The following is a 16,202-nucleotide window of genomic DNA, read 5'->3' on the forward strand; positions in this document are numbered from 1 at the left end:
AATACTTTGGGTGTTCTGTTAGGACACATGTGCATCATAAGGTGGGAAATAAACCTCAAAAAATTCCAAGACCCTGGAATCCTGGTAAAATTTGTGAGCTCCAGTTGTCTGGAAACATATATGATGCTTTATAGTGTTGCTATGGTAGACCAGAATGTTCTACAGTGTTTCTGGCAAGCTCTGATAGGAGAGTTGAAGAACAGAATCCTTGGCTTCTAAAGTGAGACCATGCCATCTGCAGCAGAGAGCTATTCACTATTTGAAAAGTAGCTCTTGGTATGCTACTGGGCCTTGGTAGGGCCTGAACATTTAACATGGGAAAGGACAGCAAGTGATTGGAGATTTCCAACATGTCCTGGGTATTTTTGGACTTGCCAAATCAGGCTTGATTCAATTCATCATACCATGGGAATATTACATGTGGGATCTGAGTACATCTGGAAAACACAAATAAGTTTTCAGAATGAATGGTCCAGTTTCTTGTGCACCTATCTCTCTTGCACTAATGCCTCCCCTATGGATTTAGTGATGCTTCCCTATGACCAGATGATCAACAGAGAAAAATCTTGGGTCTTGTTCATAAGTGGGTCAACTCGATATGTGGTTACTTTTGATATGCTGCTGTATTACAGCTCCACTCACAGATGCCTCTGAAAGACAGTGGCAGGGGAATGGGGAAATCTTCCCAGTGAGCAGAGCTTAGAACATCACACCTGGCATTCAACTTTATAAGGGGGGGGTGCAGTAGTTTGAGGTAAGTACATACTTGGATCAATCAGCAGTGGTGAATGATTTAGCTTTTTGGTTAGGGCTTAGGATAAGAACGATTGGAAGCTCAGAGACAAGGAGGTCTAGAGAAGTGTGGATACTTCTAAGGGAGTGTGAGGACCTTTGTGTTCACCTCAATGACCAATTCAAGAAGCATCCTCCATACAGGAAGCCCAGAACAACTGAGTGCATAGGATGATTCATCCAGTGGAAATAAACCAGCATCTCTCCTTGGTCACCTCCATTCTTGCATTATGGTGCTGTGAACATAGTATTCATGGGGGTGAAAACTGAGTTTGTGCATAGGTCTAAGAGCATGGACATCATCACAAGGCTGATCCCCCTACTGTCACTGCTGAATGACAGAGCTGTCAGCAGCTGAGGCTGATATGGAATCACCTATAAGGAGACCAACCAGCCAACAACTGCAGGTTCATTGCATTAGAACTCTTCCATCCTGGAAGGAATACTGAGTCATCCCTACTGGAATTATTACATATTCCAGGTATGTGTTTTCCTTTCTTGCCTTTAGTGCTACTGCCAGAACCACTGGTTCTCAGTCTTTCTGATTTATTCTATCACTTCGGACCAGTGAAGGAAAGTGAAAATGGGCACATGGCCTTGAGATCCACTGGTTCTATTGTGCTTCACACCATTCAGTAGTGACTGGCCTAACAGAACACTTGGAGGGTCTCTTAAATGTGCAGATCAGTTGCTAGCTTGGAGTTGGCACCAGAGAGGTTGATACACTGTCCTTCAAGATAGAATAAAAACATTAAGCTAATGACTGTGATATTTTTCTCATACTTAGACGAGATGGGTCTAAGAACCCAGTGGTTAAGTAGGAATGGCCCTTTTCACCATTACTTTCAGCAACCCACTTGGGGGAATTTGTGCTTCCAGCCCCTATAACCATAGGCTCAGATGGATTAGAGGTCCTGGTCCAAGGGGAGGGATGTTCTTCCAGTGGATGCAATAAGGGGTCTACTAAATCTAAGGTTACGGCTTCTACTTGTTCACTTCGGGTTCCTCATGTAAATAGACCAGTAGGCAAAGAAAGAAATTGCCATATTGACAGGGGTAGTGACCCTGCTTATCTTGAAGACAGTTGCTGCTCCATAACAGGAGCAGGAAAGGTATGTCTGGAAATCCCTGGGTTGTTTTTTGGTGTTTTCATTGCCAAATAATAATTATAAATAGGCAATTGAAGCAGCCATAGCCTGATAAGAGCATGATGGCCAAGGACTTAGATATACTAGAAAGAAAGAGCTGGGTTACCTTGTTAGGTAAACAACGTAACTGGGCACACTGGCTGGGTGAGCAACTTAGACCAGTGAGCTGCCTGAAGATGAGGAGAATCTAGAATGGATTCTAGACATGGAGATGATTAAATATCAATTGCAGCCTTGGAACCCACTGTAGCAGAAGGGGCTATCGCTTCCTGTTGTAAGCTGTTTCTTTAGGAAGTTGTGACCAGTCACCACCTTGAAGAAACATTGACCAGACAGCGTGAACTTAAGAAGCAGTACGACTGGATCTCAGTGGTGCAAGGCCAAGTGGACCACAGACTGTCAGAGCCTTGCTCACATATCCGGACCTTGCCATTTTGGTAGTGTTCTGCAGGATGACTTTTAACTCTCAGTATCTGCTTGGCACCACAGAGCTTTTTATATTTTATTTTATTTTATTTTATTTTATTTTATTTTATTCTATTTTATTTTATTTATTTTTACTTTTTTACAATCTTTTTTTTTAAATATGAAATTTATTGTCAAATTGGTTTCCATACAACACCCAGTGCTCATCCCAAAAGGTGCCCTCCTCGATACCCATCACCCACTCTCCCCTCCCTCCCACCCCCCATCAACCCTCAGTTTGTTCTCAGTTTTTAAGAGTCTCTTATGTTTTGGCTCCCTCCCTCTCTAACCTCTTTTTTTTTTTCCTTCCCCTCCCCCATGGTCTTCTGTTAAGTTTCTCAGGAGCCACCTAAGAGTGAAAACATATGGTATCTGTCTTTCTCTGTATGGCCTATTTCACTTAGCATAACCCTCTCCAGTTCCATCCATGTTGCTACAAAGGGCCATGTTTCATTCTTTCTCATTGCCACGTAGTACTCCATTGTGTATATAAGCCACAATTTCTTTATCCATTCATCAATTGATGGACATTTAGGCTCTTTCCATAATTTGGCTATTGTTGAGAGTGCTGCTATAAACATTGGGGTACAAGTGCCCCTATGCATCAGTACTCCTGTATCCCTTGGGTAAATTCCTAGCAGTGCTACTGCTGGGTCATAGGGTAGATCTATTTTTAATTTTCTGAGGAACCTCCACACTGTTTTCCAGAGCGGCTGCACCAGTTTGCATTCCCACCAGCAGTGCGAGAGGGTTCCCGTTTCTCCACGTCCTCGTCAGCATCTATAGTCTCCTGATTTGTTCATTTCAGCCACTCTGACTGGCGTGAGGTGATATCTGAGTGTGGTTTTGATTTGTATTTCCCTGATGAGGAGCGACGTTGAGCATCTTTTCATGTGCCTATTGGCCATCTGGATGTCTTCTTTAGAGAAGTGTCTATTCATGTTTCCTGCCCATTTCTTCACTGGATTATTTGTTTTTGGGGTGTATTTTATTTTTCAAGTGCAGAAGGCTGCCTGCTTGCCCAGCAAACCAAAGGCCTGGAGAATTAACAGCCCCCACCCTGGGAGCTGCCCTCAGCAATGACAGACAGGAGTTGGTGTATAACAGCTTTGAGACAAGTATTTTGCAGTTTCTTAGCCTTTTTGTGTGGCATAAACTGGCTGCCCACTGTTTCAGGTGGTTCAATATGCACACTTTATAAGCAACTTTCTCTGCCTCACTTCCCTACTTCTCTGTGATTGCTTGTAACTTCTACATAAACTACTTCTGCTCAAATCCTGTGGCAGGGTCTGCCTCGGGGAGAATTCAAGCTAAGAGGGCTTCAGTTACTGTTTCTACCTTTATTTTCCTTTTGCATGGATCTCTTATACCTCTCATTTGGGCTCCTGTGGCTCCGTTTGGACTGTGTCCGGGGGCAACTCATCGGCAGATCCTTCTTAACTGAAGGCAATCCAGTCCATGTCGTCTTTAGGCTCTAGGGCAAGTGGGCAAACATCATCTGGGGATAACTAAGAAGACAAACCTCAAGCAACTAAGGCAGCTTAACCAAAGCCGTGTGGCATTAGTAGTAGAACTGGGAATAGAACGGTTTTCTAAATAAGTTGTGTCTTATCACAGAGAAGAGGGTTGATGAAAGTCTCGCCAGCCTGGGAGCACATATGTTAATCTTCGGCCTTCATCTTGCCAGCAGGAACTTCACATCCCTAAAGAATGTGCCAATGATTTCTGAGTGCTCCAAGCTGGCATTCCAGAATTTGCTCAGAAATCACCTCTCAGGTTCTTTTTCTCCCTCTCAGGCTCCTGAGGTCACTGTCCACAGCCCTGGACAATGTGCTCCTGATGAGAATGCCAATGTCTTTGCCCAGGGCATTGTCTCGCAATGCTCTGGCTTCCCTGGTTGATGCATACAGCTCAGGAATCTTCCACAACTCTTGGCCAGCCATCGCGATGATGTCCCTGGTCAGCATACCCATGTCTTCCCCAAGGGGCTGTCTCTGAGGCCCTCAGAGCTGCCATTCCCAGGATGCAGGACCGGTCAGACCCAAATACGGAGCACAGAGCCTCTTCCAGGCCTCCGGAGCTGCATTGTTGGCACCTGGGGTTTTCATCTTCTCTCTCTTGAGAGCATCTCCTCCAGCTTCTGACCCTCGTGCCCAGATTCCCCGACAGCCTTGATCCAACAAAAACAGACACATCCTCCCATGAACAAACAGCAGTTTTCCTGCACAAAGACGCCTCCATCCATTCTTAAAAGGTAAAAATGAAACAAAATCTCTCCAAAGGCAACTAAATACATAGAATAGAAAGTGCACTTTACATACAGACAATACTTTTCATGATCACACAGAGCATTCCAGACACAGCAGTGTCTCAAAAGCCTCTTGATTCTCCAATTATGGTCCCAGTTTCATGTTTACATACCCAATGGCCCTTTGAATGGGTTTCCTGGAACAAACGAGCTTCCGAAGGTATACCCAAGTCTTCTTCTCTTTACACCCCAAATTCCTTTGAAATGACAGCCTGCCTCACCCACACGGGCTTCCTTCATTCCTGTCATGTTTTCAGAGGTCTTAGGACCAAGTTCATGGGACCAGTGGTATCTGCAAAGTCTTCCCTTTAGTGGTGACAGTGGAAAGTCCTGTAGCCTTCCTGGACATACATGAGCACAAATGCTGACCCACCAGAGCCACCGGTCTGGAGCCCTTTTTATCGCACTCATGCCAACTCATAGTCAGTTTTTAAGCTCAGTCTCAGGTTAGCCTCTGGGCCCAGACTACTGACAAATGGTCTTTCTGGCTCCAAGTGCAAGACTGTTGCCTGGTGCCCCTTAGAAAAGAGGGTGAGATTTTGAGAATGGCAGGGTCACTCCTTGGGGGGCCCCGTGGAGGCTGGCTCCAGACAGCTCTCGCCAACCATTCAATGGGAAAACGACCGTCACAAACTCTCCTGCTGCCAGACTTGATGCCCCCTAGAAAGTGGCTGCACCATGTGAGGACAGCTAGGTGAAAGTCCTCACTTTCAAAGTGAGTTTGAAAGCCTTTCTGGAGTCCCTCTCTCAATCCAGACCCAGCTGATAGAAGCGAGTCTTGGGAAAGCTGACTCATCCTGCTTTGCTCAACTTTGCTCTGCCTCCTACTCAGTCATAAATTGCTGCACAGGCTGTGCTGGATAAATTGACATTAAGAGTTATTAAAGGAACGAGTCGAGAGTTTAGAAAATATGCATCCACGGCAGGCGTCGGCGGTCTTCTGGAAGAGCCAGGGCAGGGCAGAGTGACTTAGTGAGCCACGGAGCCAGGGCCTCGAAGCTCCAACAGTGGGAAGAAATTCCAGGGCTCCGGGAGGCCCAGCACAGCCTCTCAGGGAGGCAGCCATAAAGGAACCCAGTGATGAATCAATGTAGCCTTGTCTATGATACCGGGTTTTATGGTCTGTGGGTTTATGTAATTATTTGGGTTTTGCACAGAGATTTGTGTATTTAAGCCTTGCTTTAAAAATCATTGTTTTTATTTTTGGCAGTCTGATCGTAATGAATCTCGGTGGGAGCAGGGTCCCTCCTATCTGTGCGTGGGCAGTTGTAACTCCCCGTCTGTGGTGTTCCCCTGGATCTCCCCCACACCAGAAGGGGCTGGTGAAATTGGATCACACCCAGCCTGGTGCTTCTCTTGCACACGATTCTCAAACTCCTGTGTTGCCACCGAAGTGTTTGTGCGTGGCTCGTCTCCCCTACCAGACGGTGAGCTCCCGGTGTAGGTCTGGCCTTCCCACCATGCTGTGGAGACAGTAGGTGCACATCGTTCGCACGAGTGACCGTGGAGCTGCCTCAAGGGCCGACCGCCGGCATCGGGAGGAAGACGCTTACCTGTGCCTTGTCATTTCCTGTACAAGGGAGCAGGTAGGTTTGTTAGAATTTAGCGTGAAATCGGCTGAGACCCGTCTGTGACTTCAGCGGCCAGGCCGTAGCGCCCCGGTTCTGCAGAAGGCTTACTTGGGTGTTATCCCAGAAAACTGTGGTTGCCAGAGGAGTGACCTCTGGATAGCAGCAGTTAACGTTTAATTACATGTTTGCTGTATGCTGCAGAATGTTCTGCAGGCTGTATGTACATTAACTCATCTAATCCTTACAGCAACTGGTTGAGCTAAGGTCTCTTATTATGCCTGTATTACGGACGAGGAAACTGCAACACATAATAGGCCTTAAGTACCTAAGCAAGTACTTAAGCTAGCAAGTTATGAAGCTGGGATTTCAACTCAGACATTCTGGCTCCAGGCACTGTGCTCTCAGGCAGGACGCTACGGGACTGTTTAGCAACTTTTGAACACGTACCCCCATCCCCACGCGCCACAACCACAACTCCCACACCCTTCCACCCCTCCGCCTACTCTCTCACACATGCACCCACACACCCACTCACCCATCCGTCAAAAATTTAAGTCCCCTTTGGAATAAACAGCTTATATACAATGGCTATGTTTTTAAGAAATCTGTTAAATCTGCTCTGCCCCTCTTCCCAAGCCCCCGTTTTGGCTGTCAGGCTTGGTAGAAGAAACCCACAGTGAATAAAACCTCTGTCTGGGATTTTAAAAGCAATAGTGAACACTAGAAATGACGACAGTAATTTGGAGTCCACGGAGTTTATTCTGGAAAAATCAAGATAGGGACTCACCGAAAATGACATGATTTGCGATATGTATTAAAAATTCTCAGTTGCTTTGTTATGTGGCTTTCATATCGGGCAATATTCAGGGAAGTTTCCATGTTTTCATTATGTTCCAAATGTTGATTCGTATCTTTATGTTCGATTCCTCCAAAACCTCTGAAGGAGGTTATTGTCCGTTAGTGTTTAAGAGGGTATCTGCCTTGGGGCGCCTGGGTGGCGCAGTCGGTTAAGCGTCCGACTTCAGCCAGGTCACGATCTCGCGGTCCGTGAGTTCGAGCCCCGCGTCAGGCTCTGGGCTGATGGCTCGGAGCCTGGAGCCTGTTTCCGATTCTGTGTCTCCCTCTCTCTCTGCCCCTCCCCCGTTCATGCTCTGTCTCTCTCTGTTCCAAAAATAAATAAACGTTGAAAAAAAAAATTAAAAAAAAAAAAAAAGAGGGTATCTGCCTCTCCTACTCGTGAAGCTGAGTGATTTGAATATGTGCTTTTGATCTAACTGTTACCATCACTAGCTGACTGGTGTGGGAAAAGGGACGGCCTGGATCCCGATCTGGTAACACTGGACGACTACTGACCTCTTTGGGACTCAGTTTCCTCCTCTGTACAGTGAAGGGAATGAATGAGAGGACTTCCAAAATCTGCCTCAGTTCTAATAGCCCATGACTGTGAGTATTTTAAGCCACATTGCTGGATGGCTAACCTTTATGCACATTTTTCTTACATGTGTAACAAAACTTCATCCTTGGCACTGGGTTTTTGGCACAACAGCACCTTCAGACAAGCCTTCTTATCTTGGAAAATAACATTCAGAGAAAGAAGCGATTTAATTTTTTACTTTAGACAAGTAAAAAATGCTTTTTTTCTCATCCTCCAAATCATCTTCTCTTCATAACTTTTCCTAACCATTGAGTGGGCAGGGTGTCTGGTGGCCAAATAACCTTTACACGGAGAGGACCAAGTCCTGGCTGCCCCCAGAGGCTCATCACAAAAATCACTTCGTAGATTAGCAGGTCTTTTAACAGGGATAAAATGCTGGTTCTGCCTGCTGGTCCGTTGGCAGATGTCCCGGAATTCACTAATGTTGCATTCAGATTCTGAATTTGGGTCTTTTGTCCCCCATTACCTCAACACCTTTGTGCTTTTAAAAAAAGAATCCATGTCAGGGAAAGACAAAAACAACTAGGGGTGAAAACAGTAACAGATTAGCGACTCGGAGCAGCAAATGAAAATTGTAGTTTCCTGGCGTATAATACGAAAGTTATGTTTACACTATACTGTAGTCTATTATGTGTGCAATAGCATTATGTCTAAAAAACCCCACAATATACGTACCTTAGTTAAAACATACTTTATTGCTAAGAAATGCTAACCATCATCTGAGTTTTCAGTGAGTCATAATCTTTGTGCTGGAGGAGGGTCTTGCCTTGATGTTGGTCTGCTGACTGATCAGGGTGTCACAGGTGGCTCTGTGGCAATTTCTTAAAAGAAGACAACAATGAAGTTTGCCCCATCAATTGACTCTTCCTTTCACCTGAACACTTTGCAGCTGTTGTGGGGTTATTTATTGGCCTCGTATCAACATTGTTATGTTTTAGGGTATAAGAAGGCCTGAGGAGATGGAGAGAAATGGAGGAGTGGCTTGTTGGTGAAGCAGTCAGAACATACACAACATTTATCAGTTAAGTTTGCCATCTTATACGGCGGTAGGTCGTGGCACCCCAAAATAATTACCGTAGTAACATCGATGATCACCGATCTTGATCACAGGAAACACAGCTCGCCATAACAAACGTAATGACGATGTATCGTGAGAATTACCAAAATGTGACACAGAGACAGGAAGTGAGCAAATGCTGTCGGACAAATGGCACCGATAGACTTTCTCGAGGCAGGGTTGTCACGAACGTTGGATTTATAAAAAAACTCCTCTCTGTGAAGCGCAATACAGTGGAGCAGAATAAAACAGGGTATGCCTGGAATATGTGCCAACGTCTGTTGAGGACTCTGTGGTTCCAGCTCCTGCCGTACTCTCATCTGGAAGTCTGTGACGCGTGCATGCAGTGAGCGCAATTTGCGCTTGAACAAGTGGTTAATCTGAAAGGTGACTAGCACCAACCGTTTCCTGATGCAATCTAACTAGCAGCTCTCTTTCAAGGACAGCACACCGGGTGTTTGTCCATAAAACAAAGTTTGCTCGGATACAGTTGGCCAGGGACATCTAGCCCTGTCCAGTTGCAGATGGAGGCGGGACCTTCATTCAGTGTTGCTGTCCTCATCGGGCACTTGTTGTACTGGGCACTTGCACAGTTCTGTGGCCTGCAAGACGCGCGAAGCCACCAGATGGCCAGTCAGCGTGGCCATTGGGAAGCGTGGGAAATTATGGGATAGGTTTACAAAAACGTATGTGGGAAGAAGAGGTTGAGCTGTCTTGCGGCGGGGAACGTAGGAAGCAGGCTGACTGCTCTTGCAGTGTCATCTACTCCGTGGTTACGTGGCAACAACTACTTATTTATTTTTGCTAAGCACGCCTGCTAGCAAAAATCTTAAAAAACGGCAGTCTGTGTTTAATGGAAAACGAAGCAATGAAATTCTGCTTCTTAAGTAAGTTGATGGTGAGTGTATAACTTGCCCTAAAATGTTTGGCAATATTCCCCACCCACCACCAGGCCCACCGTGATATTACTGACCATGTGAAAACCAGAAGATACGAACCTCATGAAGAAGCATCGGCATCTGCTTCACAAAGGAGTCGTTATTTTAAGAAGACCGTGCTTAAGGATGACAATTTAATACCCGCAGTGGCAGAAGGTGCTTTGACACATCACTCCGGCAATGATGACTTTTCGTTTAGATCAAAAAATGGTTGTTCTAGGTTAATTTTGCTCATTTTGAATCCCCAATTTTTTTGCTCATATATGAAAAGACGTTTGCTAATGTCTTCATGCCATTACCAGAGGAACTTCATCGATAGTGAAGGCTGATTTGTGTTAATGGCACGAGAGCCTTCCAATAGAAGCCATTTAATTCCAACAATGTTTGCGTTTTTTTCCAAACGCTTCATAGGATCAAAATGAAGCTTGCAGCAGTTCGTTCTGTTGAAGGGAACATTATTGCGAATGCTATTATAAATTCAGAAATAAGGTTAACGTTAGAGATAAAATTTTGATTTTTACGATGGTGGGACCAAGTATTGTAAAAACAATGCTTTTTAGTAAGTTAGGAAGCTTAAGGAACATAAATGTACTTGTGGTTGATTGTGATGCACATATAATTTATAATTCTGTCCAACCAAGCTGCAATATTTTACTGATCAAAACAGAAACTGTAATTGTCAAAATTTACAAATATTTACACATTATCACAGTTGTTATGACTGAGTGACAAAATTTTTGTGATGAAGTATTTTTTTGTATTTATCAAAACATAATGAATTTGATGAATACAAAGCATATTTTAGATGGTAGAACATGCTTTCTCTCCTTGCTGCCAACTATGAGCTGTAGTTTAGGTACGCACGTGCCTTTGAAGAAGGACTTTGTAAATCAACGTAGGGCATTGAACTTTCTATAAAAGATTCTGACAAATTTTGGTTGTATTTTGTTCAAAATCAGTTGGGATTTTTTTTTTAATTAGTACATTCAAAGGAGGAAACGTCAAAACTTCAGATTTGAAGCTTTTGGTGAATTTTAATAATTGAGAAAAGAGCTTGTGAAGAGGAAAGCATTAAAATTATCTCTATAAAAGGCAAGGGAAAAGCAGAACAAGTTAAACAATATTAGAACAAACTAAATTTAAAATTTAATTTTGAATTATTATAATTGCACCTTGGAGTACATTAAATTGCAGGAAGAATTTCTTGATAGAACTTTTACTTTATTAAAAACTTATATTCTGTATTGGAACGGAATGAATTCAGAAGGTCTGATGTTGGAACACCTTCATTTGGCAAAGCCTTGAAAATAATAATAGAGACGATGCATTTGGGGGCATTTTGTCTTGTAGCAATAATTGTTAAAAAATAGAGGCAAAAGGCAATTCTTTTAAAAATACTTGGGCTACAGTATTTATACCTTTCAAGATAAAGAACATTAGAGAATGGATGAAGTGCTCTGCCTATCTAAAAGTGGGGTGCTAGTGGAAGTGCTGAGCAAGGGGGAGTCAAATCCATGCCCTTTGTGTGTGTCTCTTTGTGTGAGGACATATGCTAGCCCTCTACGGCACTGACTGGTTACTCCAGGCGATGACACCATACTGCGGGCTCAGTGTTTGGCCTCTGCTTTTAGCAAGTTTGGTACCCAGGGTTTGTGGTAGCCAGGTAAGACTTGTGGAAAGGAACACTGTGTTATGTAGCTTCTATGGAGCAAGCCCTGGGGCAGCTGACTGACATGCAGAGAATTGGCACTCTTTTTCACCTTTCTAGAATGTCCTCTGCCACGATGTCTCTGGAAGACATGTGCATGGGCCATAAACAGCTTCATGCCCTATAATCACTCTGTAAGATCCATCCACACATCTCTACCCCAGACTTGTCACCAATTCTCCAAGTCCCTGAGCAAGCAACCACACCACTAGCCATTGCTTATGAATCATTGTAGATTTGTCTCCCAGGCCATTTCTCCTTCCACAGGAAGGGACCAGGTGTTCCACTTGAAGTTTGCCTCCCAGGATCATTTCCTTCACCACTGCCTTTCAGGACCATCCCTGAGTGTGAAGTAGTAAGGTAGGCATCCACTTCTGGCTGGTGCCAGCATATCACACTGATTCATCTGTAGACAAGGTCTGTGCTTTACCTTCTTCTGATAACTGGACATAATAAACTCACTCGGAGGCCATGGGTGTGGGTTCAGAAAGCGGTGGTAAAGCAGTGGGAACAGGAGCCACGGGAACCAGAGCCAGCTGTTGGTAGTTTGCCTGAACTCTCCAGACCTGCTTGGTCTTGCTCTCATGTATGCCACTTCCAATGTGTAATGGAATGTTGCCATGCATGTCCAATTGGGTAGTTTGGCGGGTTCAATTCATGATGGATACTCAATATATGATGAACAGTCGGCTTGCACAGTCAACTTGGTATCCTTTGGTGATGTGTAAAGCCTCTACCAGAGGCCAGGAGCCAGCCACGATCTGCTTTTAAGAATGGAGCATAGTTGTCAGCTGAGGAGTGCACTGAGGTTTGCCAGCCACGCTGATGGGCTCCATTAACACTTTCTTCCTTTGGGTCTGTTGATAATGAGAGCTAAGTGGCGGGGACAGCTTGCACCACAGCCTGAACACACTGAAGAACCCTGTCTTATTTTCTGCTCCACTCAAAACTAGAAGCCTATGAGATCCTTGGTAAGTGAACTATAGCAGCACATACCTCAGGATGGTATATATTACTTCAAAGGCAAAAGAGGGCCACCAAGTACCATGTTTCTTTCTTTGTGGTACATGATACAAGGGGAAGTGACTTGGTTCTCACTTTAAAGGGAAATCCCCACACACTCCACTCTACTCCGCTGAATCCCTGGGAACTTCAGTATTGCAGGTCCACATAAACTTTCATGGGGACTGTCTCCAACCTCTGGCATGTGGGTGCCTTAATTAGACATAAAGGGTGTTTGATATGACCTGCTCAGAAGACCAATTAGCAAATTATCATCAGTATAACGGATCAGCATGTTTTGTGAGCTATTGAGATTATCATGACCCCTCCAAACTACATACATGCATGCATATTAGATAGGTGACAGATAGATAGACAGATAGATAATGGATAGATAAATAGATAGATAGATAGATAGAGTCCTGGGATTAAGGGGTGGGCTAAAGGTAAGTATTGGCCCTGACAGCAAAGATACAAAGTGGACCTAAGATGTGTTTGTCATCACCTCATCTGAAGTTTGCCATAATGTATAGTAATTCTTCATGACCCATCTGACCTTTGCTGTAGCCAAAAGTGTGAGTACTTAGGGATGTGGTAAGAATCACCATCCCTTTGTCTCTCACGTCTTTGATGGTAACACTGGCCTTTGTCATCCCCTGGAGATGCTTTGCTTCTGCTTTACTCTCTTGACTGAGAGAGAATCTTAGGGGGGAGAGGATAATTCCTGGGGTTTCTACTTGGTTCTTCCTACCAAAACAGCCTTCACTTCACAGATTAGGAAGCTAGTGGACAGCTTTTGCTACTTTCTCTGCGTAATGTCCATTGTACAGTACATCTTGAGTTAGAGATACAGCTGCCAAATGGGTCCACTGTTCCTCTGGCCCTACTGTTGGGTGGGTCCAACTCCTTCTAACTCTGACCTCTATAAGGCCCTACTCGAACTGGTGGTCCACAGTGGAATTTTGGATTTCTGTATGGTCAGTGGATGTGTAGCTGGGAAACCTGAATGAGGCTTATGGATTGTACCAATATCAGTTTCTTGATTTTGATACTGTGAAGTTGTGTAATATGTTAACAATGGGCAAGGGGGGAGGGTATTTGGAACTTCCCTGTACATTTCTCTGTGCCTCCTGTGAATCGACAATTATTTCAAAGCAAAAATTTTTAAAGATAGTTGTAGTTGCTTGCTTTGCTGGGCCATTGAGAGGATCAGAGTAAAAGGCATCTAGTGCAATGTTTAGCACAGGGAGGGTTTTTAATCTATTATATCCACACAGACACAAACATATATACATACCTGCATTTATGACATTCCTAGTCTCCTATGAGTGAAATATGGGCATTGAGTTGTTTATCTATCAAATATAATATGTATGCCTCACTTTGTACTCTTATTTCCCTGTTGGCCCAGGGCAACAGGGCTGACCACAGCCTTGGTCCCCAACCAAAGGTGCTATCCGGTCCCCACCCCACAGAACCTGGAACATGTGCGTTACGGTGAGGCAGTGGTGAGGCACCACCTCGGTGTGGTAGAAGGCAGTGATGGTGGTGTTTCACAGTGGAAAGAGCAGAACTGAGGAACAGAGGGGTCTGACGTGAGGATGCTGGGAAGGCTCAGGGGGGTGACTGGAGACTTCACCTTTGATTATACGTCAAAGAGCTGTGGCTCTGGCCCACCATGGACAGGTGTGCCATGAGAGATGAGACTGATGTTCATCTTGCTACTAATGCTTGTTTAAGAACCTGGGCACGATGTCTAAGTACATAACTAAAGTTGATCTTGACGTCATTACCTGATTCATTATAGTGATTTTCTGGTTGTTTTTATGGATCATTGTAAAACTAGTTTTGAATGAAATATGTATCCTTACTTTTTCCATCTTAATTTTTAAGAACGCGTGTATCCTTCAGTTGCTAAGTAACATGCCTATAAAGTGTTATCACAGAGGTTCTATCTGAATAATTTCTGTAATCACTTAGGAGATTGCTTTAATAGTATATCATCCTAAATGGTAAGAAATGACTAATTCTAGGCTGTTTGGAGAAAACTGACTGAAGTATTTCCTCAAAGGCAGGAGGTTCATCAGCCAAGGAGCATAAGACAGAGCACATGGTATACGCCTCGCTCACTGCGCCTCCCCGTCACAAGTTTATCACTGTGTTTCGTGCCTCCAGATGGAGCACACGCTCACCAGGAACTTTCTAAAGTTCCAAAGAGCCAAAGGATCCAAAAAGAAAGATTTTTTAAAAAGAAGTATTTTGCTCTAGTGGATTGAAAAATCGCTTTTATCACAACCATAAATGAAGCATGATTCAGAAGGAAGGCAGTATTGCTCCAGTTCTCAGGGCAGAAACACAAGCAGAGCTGAAGCATGGAAGTCTCATAACCATCCTGATCAAGGGGAACGCTTGACGAGAGACCCATCAGTGTGGCTGCAGGAGGTCTCCTGTGTTACGTCATCTTCTGCTTTTTACACAAGGGTGCTGGAACAGGTGGTCAGGAGCTCAGAAACATGCTCGCCTGACCTGGGGACCAACAAGACAGAATTTGTGATTCTGAACCCCCAAACACAGGCCAGGTTTGTGTGGTTCCCAGGGGCAGATTCTACCCCAGTCCTGACTGTCTTCCAGAAGCCACAGTCCAGGGCTGTTTGTATGAGCACCACAGCACACATTCAGGTGTCCCCTACTTTGAAGAAATTGTGTTCCTTAACATTTCCTTCCCTTCTGTTGACTGATTTCCCTCCTCTATCACCAGACGTTTAGAAAGACTGGTGCCGCTCGCACTGGCTACGCTGTCTGGCCCCACATTTTCTCTTCTTCTCATTGTAATCTACATCCTTGCTCTCCTCCCCAAGTAATCACCAAACTGCTCTTCCCGAGGTCTATTGTGACTTCCTAAATGCCAGATCCTTGTCCTATTTTCGGCCGTCCACCTGAAGGACATCCCTGCTGTGTTGGATGTGGGACACCGTCTCCCCCTTGCAGCTTGCTCCTCCAAAGGCCTTGGTCCCTGGCTCCTCTCTCTTGGTCTGTCTGTCATCCCATGTCCTCATCCTCCTGTTCCTCTCCCCATTTCTTCTTGGTCCCCTTCGATGACCCTCCTCTTTCTGCCCTGTGACTGTTGGCATCCTAGAGGGTTAACCTTTTAGCAATTCGTTCTTTTACCCCTTCCACCTGTCCCCAAATCCAGAGCCATCTTGTGCATCCTACTTGGTGCCAGGCACTAAGCTAGTGCAGGAAATACAGAGATGAATGAGATCCAATCTTCAACCTCACTGTGCACACTAAAGTCTAGAGGGAGCAACAGTGTGTACTGTGGTATAAGTTTGGACCAGAAGAGGTGGGGGAAAAATCAATTCTGCGTGATGGGAAGGAACATGTAGTATAATACACTGGAGTATTTACCATGTTGCCTAATTGTTAGAAGTGAAGGTCTGTCAGGCCTAAGCCAGGGCTTTCCAGAAGAAAGTGCGTGTGTGTGTGTGTGTGTGTGTGTGTGTGTGATGTTACATGCATGTGCGCCTGGAAGTCTCGAGCAGTTGAGGAGCTGTTCCACTCTAAGAAGGGGACCTTATCTTACTCAGGAAGTGCTTCAAATGTAACTTACTGGAAGATTAGCTGGGGGAGGCTAGCTTTGCCCCAACTTGCAGATGAGTCAGTAATTATTTGTATTCCCCCTTTGAACTCTATACTCCAAATTATTTTTGTGTTTCCAAGGGTCATTTCAAAAATACTTAACAAAGACACCAACACAGATCAATCTGGGTGAGTGACT

This window comes from Lynx rufus, unplaced genomic scaffold (assembly GCF_022079265.1).
Source record: "Lynx rufus isolate CCGP_SWC_20201006 ecotype Redwood Valley unplaced genomic scaffold, mLynRuf1.p SCAF_1, whole genome shotgun sequence".
Lineage (NCBI taxonomy): Eukaryota > Metazoa > Chordata > Mammalia > Carnivora > Felidae > Lynx > Lynx rufus.